Genomic DNA, 13,353 nt, shown 5'->3' on the forward strand with positions numbered 1-13,353 from the left:
CTTCTCTTATTATGACATGCAGGCTTTGCTGCCCTGTGGCATGCAGGATCTTAGTTCCCTGACCAGGGACTGAACCCATGTCCCCTGCATTGCAGGACAGATTCTTAACCACTGGACCACCAAGGAAGTCCCAAAACCTTCTTTTCTGACTCAACTTCAGAAGTCACTCAACATCACTTCTACTATGTTGAGGTAGTCGAAAAAATTCCACTCCACGTCAAGGGAAGAAGAAATAGACTCCCATCTCTTTATGGGGGACAGCAAAGTTCTAGAAGAGCATGTGGGACAAGAAATACTGCTGTGGCCAGGTGTGAAAAATACAGACTGCCCCAGTGGGAAGAATATTTCAGTTGAGACAATCCTTAAACAAAAATCTTCCCATGAGAGAAGGCAGAGTCCACCTGAGGACAAAAAAAAAGAGGCTGGCAGGTAGCCAAGAGGAGACTAGCATGAGATCTAAGAAGTCAAAAACCAAAGTCCTCATCCTTACCCTTGATGAGTTTGTCATCTTAATGGCAGTGGTGCCTCCCTTCTGCTTAGTGCTTTACCATCAACAAAGCAGCACCTCAGCGATTTCATTTGCTTCGAACAACAACCTTGTAAGGGATGTAATATTAGTCCTATTGCACAGATGAAGAAGCTAAGCATCAAATGATTGTACAGATGAAGAAGCTAAGCATCAATGAGGTGAAGTGGAAGGTGATACAGGAGGGATAAAGGTACTCAGTGATTTTAGTTGACACATGGATAAACATTTCACATGTTAGTGTTAATAGTTCACATCTTTTTTCATAGAGAAATATGTCTAAGACATCAAACTCATCATCTCATTGGACAAATCAAAGAAGCAAACTGATTTAAAGTTGACATAAGGGAAAGCTATTTAAAAATTTTTTTTTAATTTATTTATTTTTTCTTTTACTATGCTGGGTTTTTTTCGCTGTGCGAAGGCTTTCCCTAGTTGCAGCAAGTGGGGGCTACTCTCTAGTTGCTGTGTTCAGGCTTCTCACTGCAGCGGTTTCTCTTGTTGTAGAGCACGGGCTCTAAACACAGGCTCAGTAGTTATGGCTCATGGGCTTAGTTGCCCCAAGGAATGTGGAATCTTCCCAGACCAGGAATCAAACCAATGTCCCCTGCATTAGAAGGGAGATTCTTAACCACTGGACCACCAGGGAAACTTTTAATATAAAAGGTCTGTAAATACTGTAATAATGATAAAGATGAGAGGTAAATAGGAGAGCTTGAGAAATACTGGCAAAGGAGTAAGTGTGTTGGATCTGTCTGGAGTCAGACCAAATCCTGACCAGTTCCGGGGGCAAAAAAAAAAAAAAAAAGGCCTGAAGAGAGAGCCAGACAAGTTACTTAACTCCCTTCTGCCTCAGTTTTCTCATTTTAAAAATTAAAATAACCATGTTACTTCTCTATGAAAAGTAAACTAGTGAATATTGGTAAAGTGTGCAGAAGAATTCCTGGCACTTAGTAAGTACTATATAAGTATTTATTAAACAACTAAATTAAATCAACTTACTTAAGCATAAAAGGGAATGCGTTGGCTTTTGAAACCGCAAAGTTCACTGAAGTTTGCTTGTCTTGAGTCTGGATCCAGGGGCTCAGAGTGTGCCATTGCTTCTGTCTGTCTCTCTCTCATTCTTTCTCCTTCCCTCCCTTACTCCTCCCTCTCACTCCACATCTCAGCTCTACCCTGGGTTTACTCATCCCCAGGTGACCTCTCAACCACTGCTGGCAAGATGACCACAGCAGCTCCAGAGTTAGAGGAACCTGACAGAACTCACAGCTCCCATACCAAAGGGAAGAGACGCCCCCTTTCCAATGCTGTAGGAAAAGCCGCTTTATTATTCTTATTGGTCCTGCTTAGGTCACATGACCAAACCTCAACCAATCTTTGTGGCCCATAGGGAGGATTACTTGGGTCAGTTTAGTTACAAATGCAACCTTGACTCCAAGATGTGGAGTGCGTTTCCACAAAACCTTGGACCAAATATGCAGGAGGGGCAGTTCTCAGAGGAATATCCAGTGTTCTTCGAAGAAGAAAAAGCATTAGTTACCGGAAGGGCTTCCCTGATGGCTCAGATGGTAAAAATTCCGCCTGCAATGCGGGAGTCCTGGGTTCGATCCCTGGGTTGGGAAAATCCCCTGAAGGAGGGTGTTTCAATCCACTCCAGTATTCTTGTCTGGAGCATCCCCATGGACAGAGGGGTCGCACAGAGTCGGACAGGACTGAGCAACTAAGCACACAGCACTGGAAGGGCAAACAAAAAGTCTTCTATATTAAGTTTGTAAATTATCTAGAGTTGCCAAGCCTCAGTGTCCATGTGTTTATGTCAGATGAGTACAATATAAGACAGTGCCCACTGGGAATTCCCTGGCAGTCCAGTGGTTAGGACTGCTTTCAGTCACCAGCCTGAGTTCAATCCCTGGTCAGGGAACTAAGATCCCACAAGCCTCAAGGTGGTGCAGCAAAAAAAAAAAAAGATCCCATAGAATAAATTCATGGTAAGTTTTAAATGATATAAACATTTAATAAAGCTTAGCACCATAACCAGTCATACAGTAAGCACTCAATAAATATTAGTTATTATTAGTAATACCCATGTCACAGAGTTAATAATGATGGAGCTGGGAGTTACAAATATGTTTTCTGATTTTAAAAACTACAGGTACACGTCAATCAACTGGTCTTTGTACCCTTCAATCAGTTTTTATAACAACAAACCCTCCTATCTCTGTACTATTTTGCATATACAAAGAGAATTCACCTACATTTTTCTTATTTGATCCTTGGAATAAGAAATAAGGAATCCTCCTTATTGGATACACTTTGCCCTATACAAATGATACAGAATTGGAGAACCGAAAGCTTGAAGAATAATACATTTGCTCTATTCATTTCCTCAACAAATATTAAGTGTACACTAAGTTGTGTTGAGAGGGACTTTTCCTAATGCTCCAGCTTTCTTCTCTACTCACAATGACAAGACATGCTTTTCAAGTTGCAGATCATTACCTGTTAGTGGGTCATGAGATCAATTGAGTGAACTGTTACCAGCATTTTAATTTTTAAAATGAGACAGAAAACACTGAGTGCATCCCAAATGGTGAGCTAGGATTTGTGTAACGCTCATTCAATTACACGGCTGCATACATATGTCGATACAGATCATGATGAAAAATGGAGTTTCCTCTGAAAGACTTTGTTGAAAAAGTTTGAAAGCCGTTGACCAACAGAGGATCTCCAACGTTTTGACCCTAGGACTCCACTGTTGTCCAGTCACTAAGTTGTGTCTGACTCTTTGGGACCCCATGGACTGCAGCATGCCAGGCTTCCCTATCCTTCAGTATATCCTGGAGTTTGCTCAAACTCATGTTCACTGAGTCGGTGATGCTTAAAAATTATTGAGAACCTTAGGAAAATTCTTGTTTTGTAGCTTTTATCTATTGAAATTTACCATGTTAGAAAATAAAATACTGAGAAAAATTTAGATCACAGGAATATATGGTGGAAAAGGCAGGTAACATTTTTTTTTTGCTGAGCTGGGTCTTCGTTGGTGTACACAGGCTTTCTCGGGGCAAGCGGGGGCTACTCTTTGTTGCTGTGCGCAGGCTTCCCATTGCAGTGGCTTCTCTTGTTGCAGAAGACAGGCTCTAGATGCACAGGCTTCAGTGGTTGTGACAAGACGGCTCTGTGGTTTCCGATCACGGGCCTTAAAATTTGGGGTCCATAGTTGTGGTACACAGGTTTAGATGTCTGATGGATGGCATGTGGACTCTTTCTGGACCAGGAATCGAACCCGTGTCCCCTGCACTGGCAGGTAAATTCTTATCCACTGCACCACCAGGGAAGTCCAGCAGGTAGCTTTTTTTGCACTCTTGTGGATATTGTTTTGAATGTACAGACCCTCTGAAAGGTTTGTGGGAAATGGTCTACAAGATATCTGTTTAAATGTTTCTGCCAAATTTCTAACTCACTCTTTCCAAAACATACTCATTATTTAATCAATAGACTTTCCCAGAATGCCTGTTTAGTCATTGGCACTACTTTCCTTCAGTGATCCAGGTTTCAAACTAAGAATTCTGGTTTTGTGTTTGTTTATTTGTTTTTTGTTTGTCATGCCTCAAACTCAGTCCCTTGGCAGTGAAAGCACAGAGTTCTAACCACTCAACTGCCAAGGAATTCTCTAAGAATTCTGTTTGAGTCCTGTTTTCTTCATCCATCAGACATTTACCTCTCTTCTCTCTTTCAAGTGGACCTGGAATTATTATTTGGGAGGTAGTATAATGATTAAGAGCATTAACTTGCAGTTACATGACCTTGCTATAGAACTCTGGGCAAGTTACTCACACATATGCAAAATTCAGAAGTACTGCTGCTGCTGCTGCTAAGTCACTTCAGTCATGTCCGACTCTGTGTGACCCCATAGACGGAAGCCCACCAGGCTCCCCCGTCCCTGGGATTCTCCAGGCAAGAACACTGGAGTGGGTTGCCATTTCCTTCTCCGATGAGATATAAAATGAAAAGTAAGTCTCCTTCCCTTCTCTGTCCCAGAGCATCCTGTCCCTCACCATAGAGGTAGCCACGTCTCGCATCTCAGCTCTCAAAAGTTTTTCATTTCATGTCATCTCTTAATTTTTCTGTCTGTCAAACTCTAGGCTTACCTTGAACCCCTCCTTGGCTCTCCCTCAACAAAACAGAATTGGTTGCTCCTTCTTATTGGCAAACTCTGAATAAGCCTCTAAAAGTTTACTAAATGTATTGCTTTGAACATAGACACATTTATTTTTTCTCAATATATTTTGAGTGAATAGGGCAATGCCTTTTGCTTTTGTAAGCCTAATGTCTATCCAGTTCAATGCTTAATGCAGTATGAGTGTTCAGTGAATCTTTGAAGACAGAGTGTATTTCCCTTGATCAAGAGTTTTCAGACTCTCCAGTGTCTGTGAGGGTACAGTCTACACTCATATGGACTTTCCAATTTTCCCCATTTGACCTCAACTTCTCTATGCAAACTGATGCCCTGGGAAATTTGGCTGTAGCCAAGATAGTCTCCTAATTAGAGCCAGTCTGCCAAACTCTGTCCTACTGCCAGGCCTTTGTGCTGTTGACCATCAGCTGAAATTCTGAAATCAAATGTATGTTTCTTAGAAACAAGAAATGTATGTTTACTTATCAATAGGTAAATGTTGAATATTTCTCACAAGAAATTATTTAGTTTGGAAAGTTGCATGATATCAATCCACCGCAGCATTGTTTTAAAATAGCAAAAGAATCCCACTCCTGGGGGCGGGGGGACATGTTTGGAAAGGGTATATGTAGCCCAAAATTCAATGTAGCACTGTTTACAATAGCCAAGGCATGGGAGCAATTTAAATAAATGGATAGAAAATGTGATACGTATATACAATGGAATACTTAGCCACTAAATAGAATGAATTAATGCCATTTGCAGCAACATGGATGGACTTGGAGATTATCATGCTAAATAAAGTAAGTCAGACAAAGATAATTATCATATGATATTGCTTATATGTGGAATCAAAAAAATGATACAAATGAACTTATTTACAAAACAGAAAGACTCACAAACATAGAAAACAAACTTATGGTTAACAAGGGGGAAAAGTGAGGGGAAGGATAAATTGGGAGTTTGGGATTGACATAAACACACTGCTATGTTAAAAATAGCCCTTTTCATGAAGATGGCACCCGAAGGCGAAGAAGGAAGCCCCTGCCCCTCCTAAAGCTGAAGCCAGAGCAAAGGCTTTGAAGGTCAAGAAAGCAGTGTTGAAAGGTGTCCACAGCCACAAGAAAAAGAAGATCCGGATGTCACCCACCTTCCGGCGGCCCAAAACACTGTGGCTCAGGAGGCAGCCCAAATATCCTCGGAAGAGCGCCCCTAGGAGAAACAAACTTGACCACTTCGCCATCATCAAACTCCCCCTCACCACCGAGTCAGTCATGAAGAAGATAGAAGACAACATACTGGTGTTCATCGTGGGTGTCAAGGCTAACAAGCACCAAATTAAACAGGCTGTGAAGAAGCTCTATGACACTGACGTGGCTAAGGTCAATACTCTGATCAGGCCTGATGGAGAGAAGAAGGCATATGTTCGACTGGCTCCTGACTACGATGCTTTGGATGTTGCTGAGTGAACTCCGGGAGTTGGTGATGGACAGGGAGGCCTGGCGTGCTGTGATTCATGGGATCGCAGAGAGTCAGACACGACTGAGCGACTGAACTGAACTGAACTGAAACTGAGTCCAGCTGGCTAATTCCAAATATAAAAGTTTTCACTATGTATATGAAAAAAAATAACACTACTACATTAAAAATTGATAACCGACAAGGACCTACTGTATAGCACAGAGAACTCTGCTCAATATTCTGTAATAAACTAGGTGAGAAAAGAATTTGAAAAAGAATAGATATATGTGTATGTATAATTGAATCACTTTGCTGTACACCTGAAACTGATACAACGTTGAAAATCAACTATAGGCCCATATAAAGTAAAACATTTTTAAAGAATTTTAAAAAGCAATAGAAATACTGAAAATATGCTAAATGCCTACCAATATAGGAATGGTTAAACAACAATATAGTTTCTTAATTTAGTGGCAAACTGCTACTGATGCTAAGTCACTTCAGTCGTGTCCGACTCTGTGTGACCCCATAGACGGAAGCCCACCAGGCTCCCCTGTCCCTAGGATTCTCCAGGCAAGAACACTGGAGTGGGTTGCCATTTCCTTCTCCAATGTGTGAAAGTGAAAAGTGAAAGTGAAGTCGCTCAGTCTATATAGCTATTAAATGAGCTAGATCTAGATATATTAATCTGAATAAATTTTAAATGGAATTTTACTGCACGCTGGGCTTCTTTCTACAGTGTTATGCTCAAGAGATTCATCTAGGTTGTTGCTTGTGACAGTGGTTTGCTCCTTCTCCTGGCTATATATCAACAGTATTCTGCTGTATGAATACATCCATTTTACTATGGATGACCATTCGGGTTGTTTCCATTTCTCAGTTATGATTCTGTCATCTGTTATAAATATTCTTGTGCATAAATTATGCTTATAGGTTCACGATCCATGTGGAGTGGAGGATCTGAGTATACATTCAGCTTTAACTGATATTTTCAAAATCAATTTCCAAAATGGTTGTACCATTTTACATTCGTACTAATAATGAATAAGCATTCCAGTTGATTCACACGGTCACCAAAACTTAGCAACATCAAGAATTCCCTGAGGACCTCACACTTGCACTGTAGGGAGCAAGGGTTTGATCCCTGTTTTGGGATCTCCAGTCAGGAATTAAGATCCTGCAAGCCTTGGCTTGGCCAAAAAAAACCAACAACAACAAAAACTTGCTAACATCAGTATTTTAAGCTTAACCATTTTAAGGGTGAGCAGTGAGATCTGATGAAGTTCTTTTGGTTTGGGGGATTTGGGGGGTCATTAATTTTACAGGATCTTTGCTGGTAGACCACTTTCTTACACCCAGGAGACTTACATGTCTCTTAGACATGTGCCTAGAAGGCTTTTGAGGGACAAGTGAAAGTGAAAGTCGCTCAGTCCTCTCTGACTCTTTGTGACCCCATGGACTATACAGTCCATGGAATTGTCCAGGCTAGAATACTGGAGTGGGTAGCCCTTCCCTTCTCCAGGGGATCTTCCCAACCCAGGAATCAAACCCAGGTCTGCTGCATTGCAGGCAGATTCTTTACCAGCTGAGCCACAGGGAGGGACAAGACTGGACCACAAATTCAACCTTGTATCAATGCCCTTCTCACCAATGCACAGGCCAAAACTTGCCCTCACCTCGTAACTGCTCATGGGAGAGCAGAATCTTCTTCCTGATAAAGCAAAATCTAAAGACATCTAAAACCAAGCATTCGGTAGGGGCAAGCCTGAGAAGGCCTAAGAGAGGTGGTCCTCCCACTCCTGTCAGACAAAAACCAGCCCAGTGGGTCCAGCACAATGACCAGGGGTGGCCAGGTGGGGAGTGGTCAAGGGCTGGCTCCGCACTGGCTACAGGATCTCAAGGTCTCAGGCCAGCTTTGGCAGTTCCAGCTCTCAGTGCTCCAGTTCCGTGTAACAGCCACTGCCTCGACTCAAACGACTTGATGACAAGGATGTGCATCAGGCCTGTGGTGGCAACGCCCCTCTCCAGCTGGATGGGGTGGTCTGCCTGTGCACCTCAATGCGGTGCAGGTTGGCCTCCAGGCAGATGAACATGAGCTCCTCCTTGGCCTCTTCTATGTAAAATTGCAAAGGGAAGTTGAAGTTTTCAGGCTCAGTCCAACCACAGCTTTATCTCCATGTCCTCCTGCTGCTGGCTGATTCTGAATAAAGGCAAGTTCAGGAATTTATCCCAACAGGATTTAAGAGGAATCAAGCTCATGAAGTTTTAATTTGCATTTCCTTGATACTTGAGGTTTAGCAACTTCTCGTGTTTAATGGTCATGTGTTATTTTCTCAGTATGCATCTCTTCACGCATTTTGTCTATTTTTATCTTACCTTTCATTGTAAAGGTGGTCTGTCCTTTTCTAATCGGTTTATAGTAATTCTTTATATATTCAGAACACAATCCTTTCTCATTTGTATATACTGCAAATATCTTCTCCTGCTTTGTAGACTGCTGCTTAATTTTGGTGATATGTAAGTTTGCCCATCCTTCCCCATCTTTGTTAGCATCAAAATGCAATTTGGAAAAAAAAAAAAACAGAAAGAAAATTCTGCCCAAAGGTATTTCATTGTTATCATAGTTTTAAAATATTTTATTATTTATTTAGCTGTGCTGGATCTTAGTTGCATCTTACAGGATCTTTCATTGTGGCCCAAGGACTCTCTAGTTGTGGCATGGGCTCCCGAGCATGTCCTCTGCATTGCAAGGCAGATTCTTGACCACTGGACCACCAGGGAAGTTCCTCATTGTTATTATTTTTTAATAAGTACTATTTATTTTTTAGAGCAGTTTTACGTTTATAGAAAATTGAGCAGATAGTAGAAAGGCCCATATACCCCCTTTCCATCGCCTCCAGTCCCTTAATATCAATACCTTTCTTTAGTGTAGCATATGTGTTATAATTGAGGCAATGTTGATACATTATAGTGAATAGTTGTTTTTCTTTTTTTTACAGTCCATAGTTTTTACATAAGGTTCATTTTTTGTGTTGTATAGCAATAGGCATTTTGATAAATACATAATGCCATATATCCGCTTTTACAGTATCATATAGAGTAGTTTCACTGCTTTAAATGGCCTATTTCCTCCCTCCCTTCTTCTTTCCACTTTAAATCCCCTGCTAACCACTGATCTTTTTACTGTTGCTGTAGTTTTGCCTCTTCTAGCATATCATATAGTTGGAATCATATCATAAGTAACCTGGCTTCTTTCACTCAGTAGTATGCATTTAAGTTTCCTTCATGTCTTTTTGTGACTTAATAGTTCATTTCCTTTATCACTGATTATTATTCCATTGTATGAATTTACCACAGCTTTTTATACACTCACCTTTAGAAGGACATCTTGGTTGCTTCCAGCACTTGGCAATTATGAATTAAATTTCTATAAATATCTGCGTGCAGGTTTTTGTATGGACATAAGTTTTCAACTTATTTTGGGTGAATGCATGTGTGTGTGTTAGTTGCTCAGTCATGTCCGACTCTTGCTGACCCCATAGACTAGCTCTCCAGGTTCCTCCGTCCATGGAATTCTCCATGCAAGAATACTGGAGTGGTTAACCATTCCCTTCTCCAGGGGATCTTCCCAAACCAGGGATCGAACTCGGGTCTCCTGCATTGCGGGCAGATTCTTTACCATCTGAGCCACCAGGGAAGCCCATTTGGGTGAATAACTAGGTGGTAAGACTAAGTCTAGGGCTTCCCAGATGGCACTAGTGTTAAAGAAGCCATCTGCCAATGCCGGGGACTTAAGAGACACTATTTTGATCCCTGGGTCAGAAAGATCCCCTGGAGGAGGGCATGGCCACCCACTCTAGTGTTTTTGCCTGGAGAATCCCATGAACAGAGGAGTCTGGCTAACTACATGGGGTCGCAAAGGGTAGGACACGACTGAATTGACTTAGCACACATGCATGCAAGACTTAGTTTGGTTTTGTAGGAAACCACCAGACTGTATTCCAAAGTGGCTGTGCCATTTTATATTCCCATCAACAATGAATGAAATTTACTATTGCTCCATCCACATCCTTACCAACATTTGGTATTTGTTAGTTTTTTTAATTTTAGCCATTCTAATAGTAAGTTGCATTTATCAAATGGCATCTGATGTTGAGCATCTTTTCCATACGCTTATATGATACCTAAGTATCTTCTTTGGTGAGATATCCAGAACTTTGTCCGTTTTTAAATTGGGTTGTTTTCTTATTGTTGATTTTTAAGAGATCTTCGTATGCTTTGAATACAAGTCCATTACATGACAGGTGTTTGTGCAAATATTTCCCCCCAATCTGTGGCTTATCTTTTTAACCTCTTAATTGTCTTTTGTAGAGCAGATGGTTTTAATAAAGTCTAGGTTACCAGTTTTTTCTCTCATTAACCTGAAAATTCTTCACCCAACTCAGGGCCATTTAACTTTAATTCTTTCTTTTTTTTTTAATATTTATTTAGCTGCACCAGGTCTTATTTGTGACTAGTTCCCTGACCAGGGATCGAACCCAGGCCCCCTGCATTGGGAGCACTAAGATTAGACTAAGACTAGAATCTTAGCCACTAGACCACCAGGGAAGTCCCCCACACATTTTAAAAAAAATTTAGTTTTGGCTGTGTTGAGTCTTCATTTTTTTCAAGGGCTTTCTCTAGTTGTGGTTCGAGGGCTTCTCATTGAGGTGGCTTCTCTTGTTGCAGAGCATGGACTCTAGGTGTGTAGGCTTCAGTAGTTGAAGCTTGCAGGCTCTAGAGCACAGACTCAATAATTGCGGAGCCTGGGCTTAGTTGCCTCAAAGCATAAGGATCAAACCTGTGTCCCCTGCATTGGCAAGCAGATCTTTTATTTTTATTTTGGGTTGTGCTGGGTCTTCATTGCTGCTTGGGCTTTTCTCTAGTTGCGGAGATTAGGGGCTACTCTCTAGTGGTGATGTACAGGCTTCTCATTGTGGTTTATCTTGTCGCAGAGCACAGGCTCTGGGGCTCTCAGGCGTCAGTAGTTGAAGCATTTGGGCTCAGTAGTTGCGGCTCCCATGCTCTAGAGCACAGACTTAGTAGTTGCTCTGCGGCATGTGGAATCTTCCAGGATGCAGGATCAAACCCGGGTCTCCTGCATTGACAGGCAGATTATTAACTACTGGACCACCAGGGAAGCCCTGAAAACACTGGAATTCTATTTGATCTATCTTCTGTGAGTTTGATTAGCAAAAGTCATTGCACTAATTTTGATTGATACCAGGAATCCTGATACCACCGAGAGTCTATATGTACAGAACTGGGCTTGTCTCCTGGGATCTGAGTTCTGCCCAAATCTATCACCTTGAAAGATTCTACAGTGGATACTCCGAGCTGGGTAGCCCCCAAATCCATTTATTAATCTCTGTTCCTTTGCCTCCTCTTGGGATGCTAAATAATTGCTTTCTGGACTTTTCCAAACCAACCTTGTAGGTAGTTCTAAGACATAGTTCCAACAAGTGAGATATAAGCAGAAATCTGTTGGGGGCTTCTAAAAAACTTTTGCTTTCTAATAAAAGACAGCTAGCTGTTTCCTTTTCCCCTATTTTTCTTGCCTTGAACATAGATATGATGCTTGGTGCTGCAGCAACAATTTTATTACACTGAAAAATTAAAACTGAGTGTTCGAGCAGAAAAAATAGAAACAAATTATGTTGAACAGTTGGACTAATTACAACCATCACCTACCTCAGGACTTCTTGTTAAGCGTGAAAACAATCTCAAGTGTTAAAGCCACTGCTGGTCAGGTTATTTATTACTTGCCACTGAAAACCGTCTCAATTAATCTTCTAACAGTCTCAGTTAATCTGCCAACTATTCTAGTGGGGCCATCTTTGGGTAGACATTTCTGGAATGCTTCTTTTGGAAATGATCTAGGATTCTTTTTTTTTTTTCCATTGTGCCACTCAGCTTGTACAGGCCCTTGGCAGTAAAATCATGGAGTCCTAACCACCAGGCCATCAGGGAATTCCTACCATAGAATTCTTTGAGATATTCTCTTGATTGTTCCCATCAGTGGCAATCTCTGCCCCTTCTTTGACTGGATTAAAAAGAAATGAAGATAATTCATTTAGGAAACAGAAGACTCAGTGGGGACACGAGAGTCATATTCATTATCTAAAGTTTCTTTAAAAAATATTTAATTGCCTGGACCAGTTCTTAGTTGCTGCTCACAGGATCTTTGATCTTCACTGGGGCACATGGGACCTTTAGAGTTGTGGCGTGTGGGACCTAATTCCCAGTCAGGGATCAAACCCAGGCCCCCTGCATTGGAATCAGGTGTCTTAGTCATTGGACCATCAGGGAAGTCCCTAAAGGTTTTTTAAGAGAAAAAGGGATCATTTTGACTATCACTCCTGATCAAATTGACACAAGACTTTACAGTTTATGTAAATATCACCTCACTTAATACACAAAATCTATGTTGCTACAGAGAACAGAGTTGAGATAAATATGTAGAACTTCATTACAAAGAACTTTCTAGTGATCAGAATAACGCAAACAAGGAAATGTGCTGCCCCGTGAAAGGAAGAATTGCTCACCTGGGAAGGGCTGAGCAGAAAGCTGAGGATGCCAAGCAGGAAAGCAGATTAGGGCTCAGTTGACTCTAAGATTCAGACCCAAATCTGGGGCATGAGATTGGCTAATTCTTTCTTAGTTTCGCTAAGCAGGATTTTAGAGAAGGAACAGGAAGATCAGTAAGATAAATGGGAGCAGGAGGAAGCTTCCAAGTGGAATGAATAACTTGAACAAAGGTGCAGTGTCCTCAAGATGAGTTGGGATACTCTTGATGGACCAGTTGGACTGGAGTGGACAGTTTGGGCCCTTGAGGGTCTATGACTTTAGGCAAATCACCAGACTGTTTTAGATCAAAGTTTTCTCTTCTGTAAAATGAAAGGACTAACTGAAATCAGTGGGTCTGAAATTCTCTCACAGCGACCTAGAGGGCACTCCCAAAGGCTTTGCAACCACAAGTCCTAAAGAAAATGCTAGGAGGGAGTGTGTTAGTCACTCAGTTATGTCCAACTCTTTGTGATCCCCGAACTGTAGCCCCCAGGCTCCTCTGTCTATGAAATTCTCCAGGCAAGAATATTGGAGTGGGTTGCCATTTCCTTATCCAGGGGATCTTCCCGACCCAGGGATCGAACCC

At 41.5% G+C, this 13,353-nt stretch overlaps 1 pseudogene; it reads left to right on the forward strand.

The window, feature by feature from the left end:
- The first annotated feature begins 5,618 nt into the window (after positions 1-5,618).
- Positions 5,619-6,169, forward strand: LOC129538600 (large ribosomal subunit protein uL23 pseudogene; annotated as a pseudogene).
- Positions 6,170-13,353: the final 7,184 nt, after the last annotated feature.

The sequence above is a fragment of the Moschus berezovskii genome, chromosome 2 (genome assembly GCF_049115385.1).
Source record: "Moschus berezovskii isolate FMDL1 chromosome 2, NW_MosBer_1.0, whole genome shotgun sequence".
Classification (NCBI taxonomy): Eukaryota; Metazoa; Chordata; class Mammalia; order Artiodactyla; family Moschidae; genus Moschus; species Moschus berezovskii.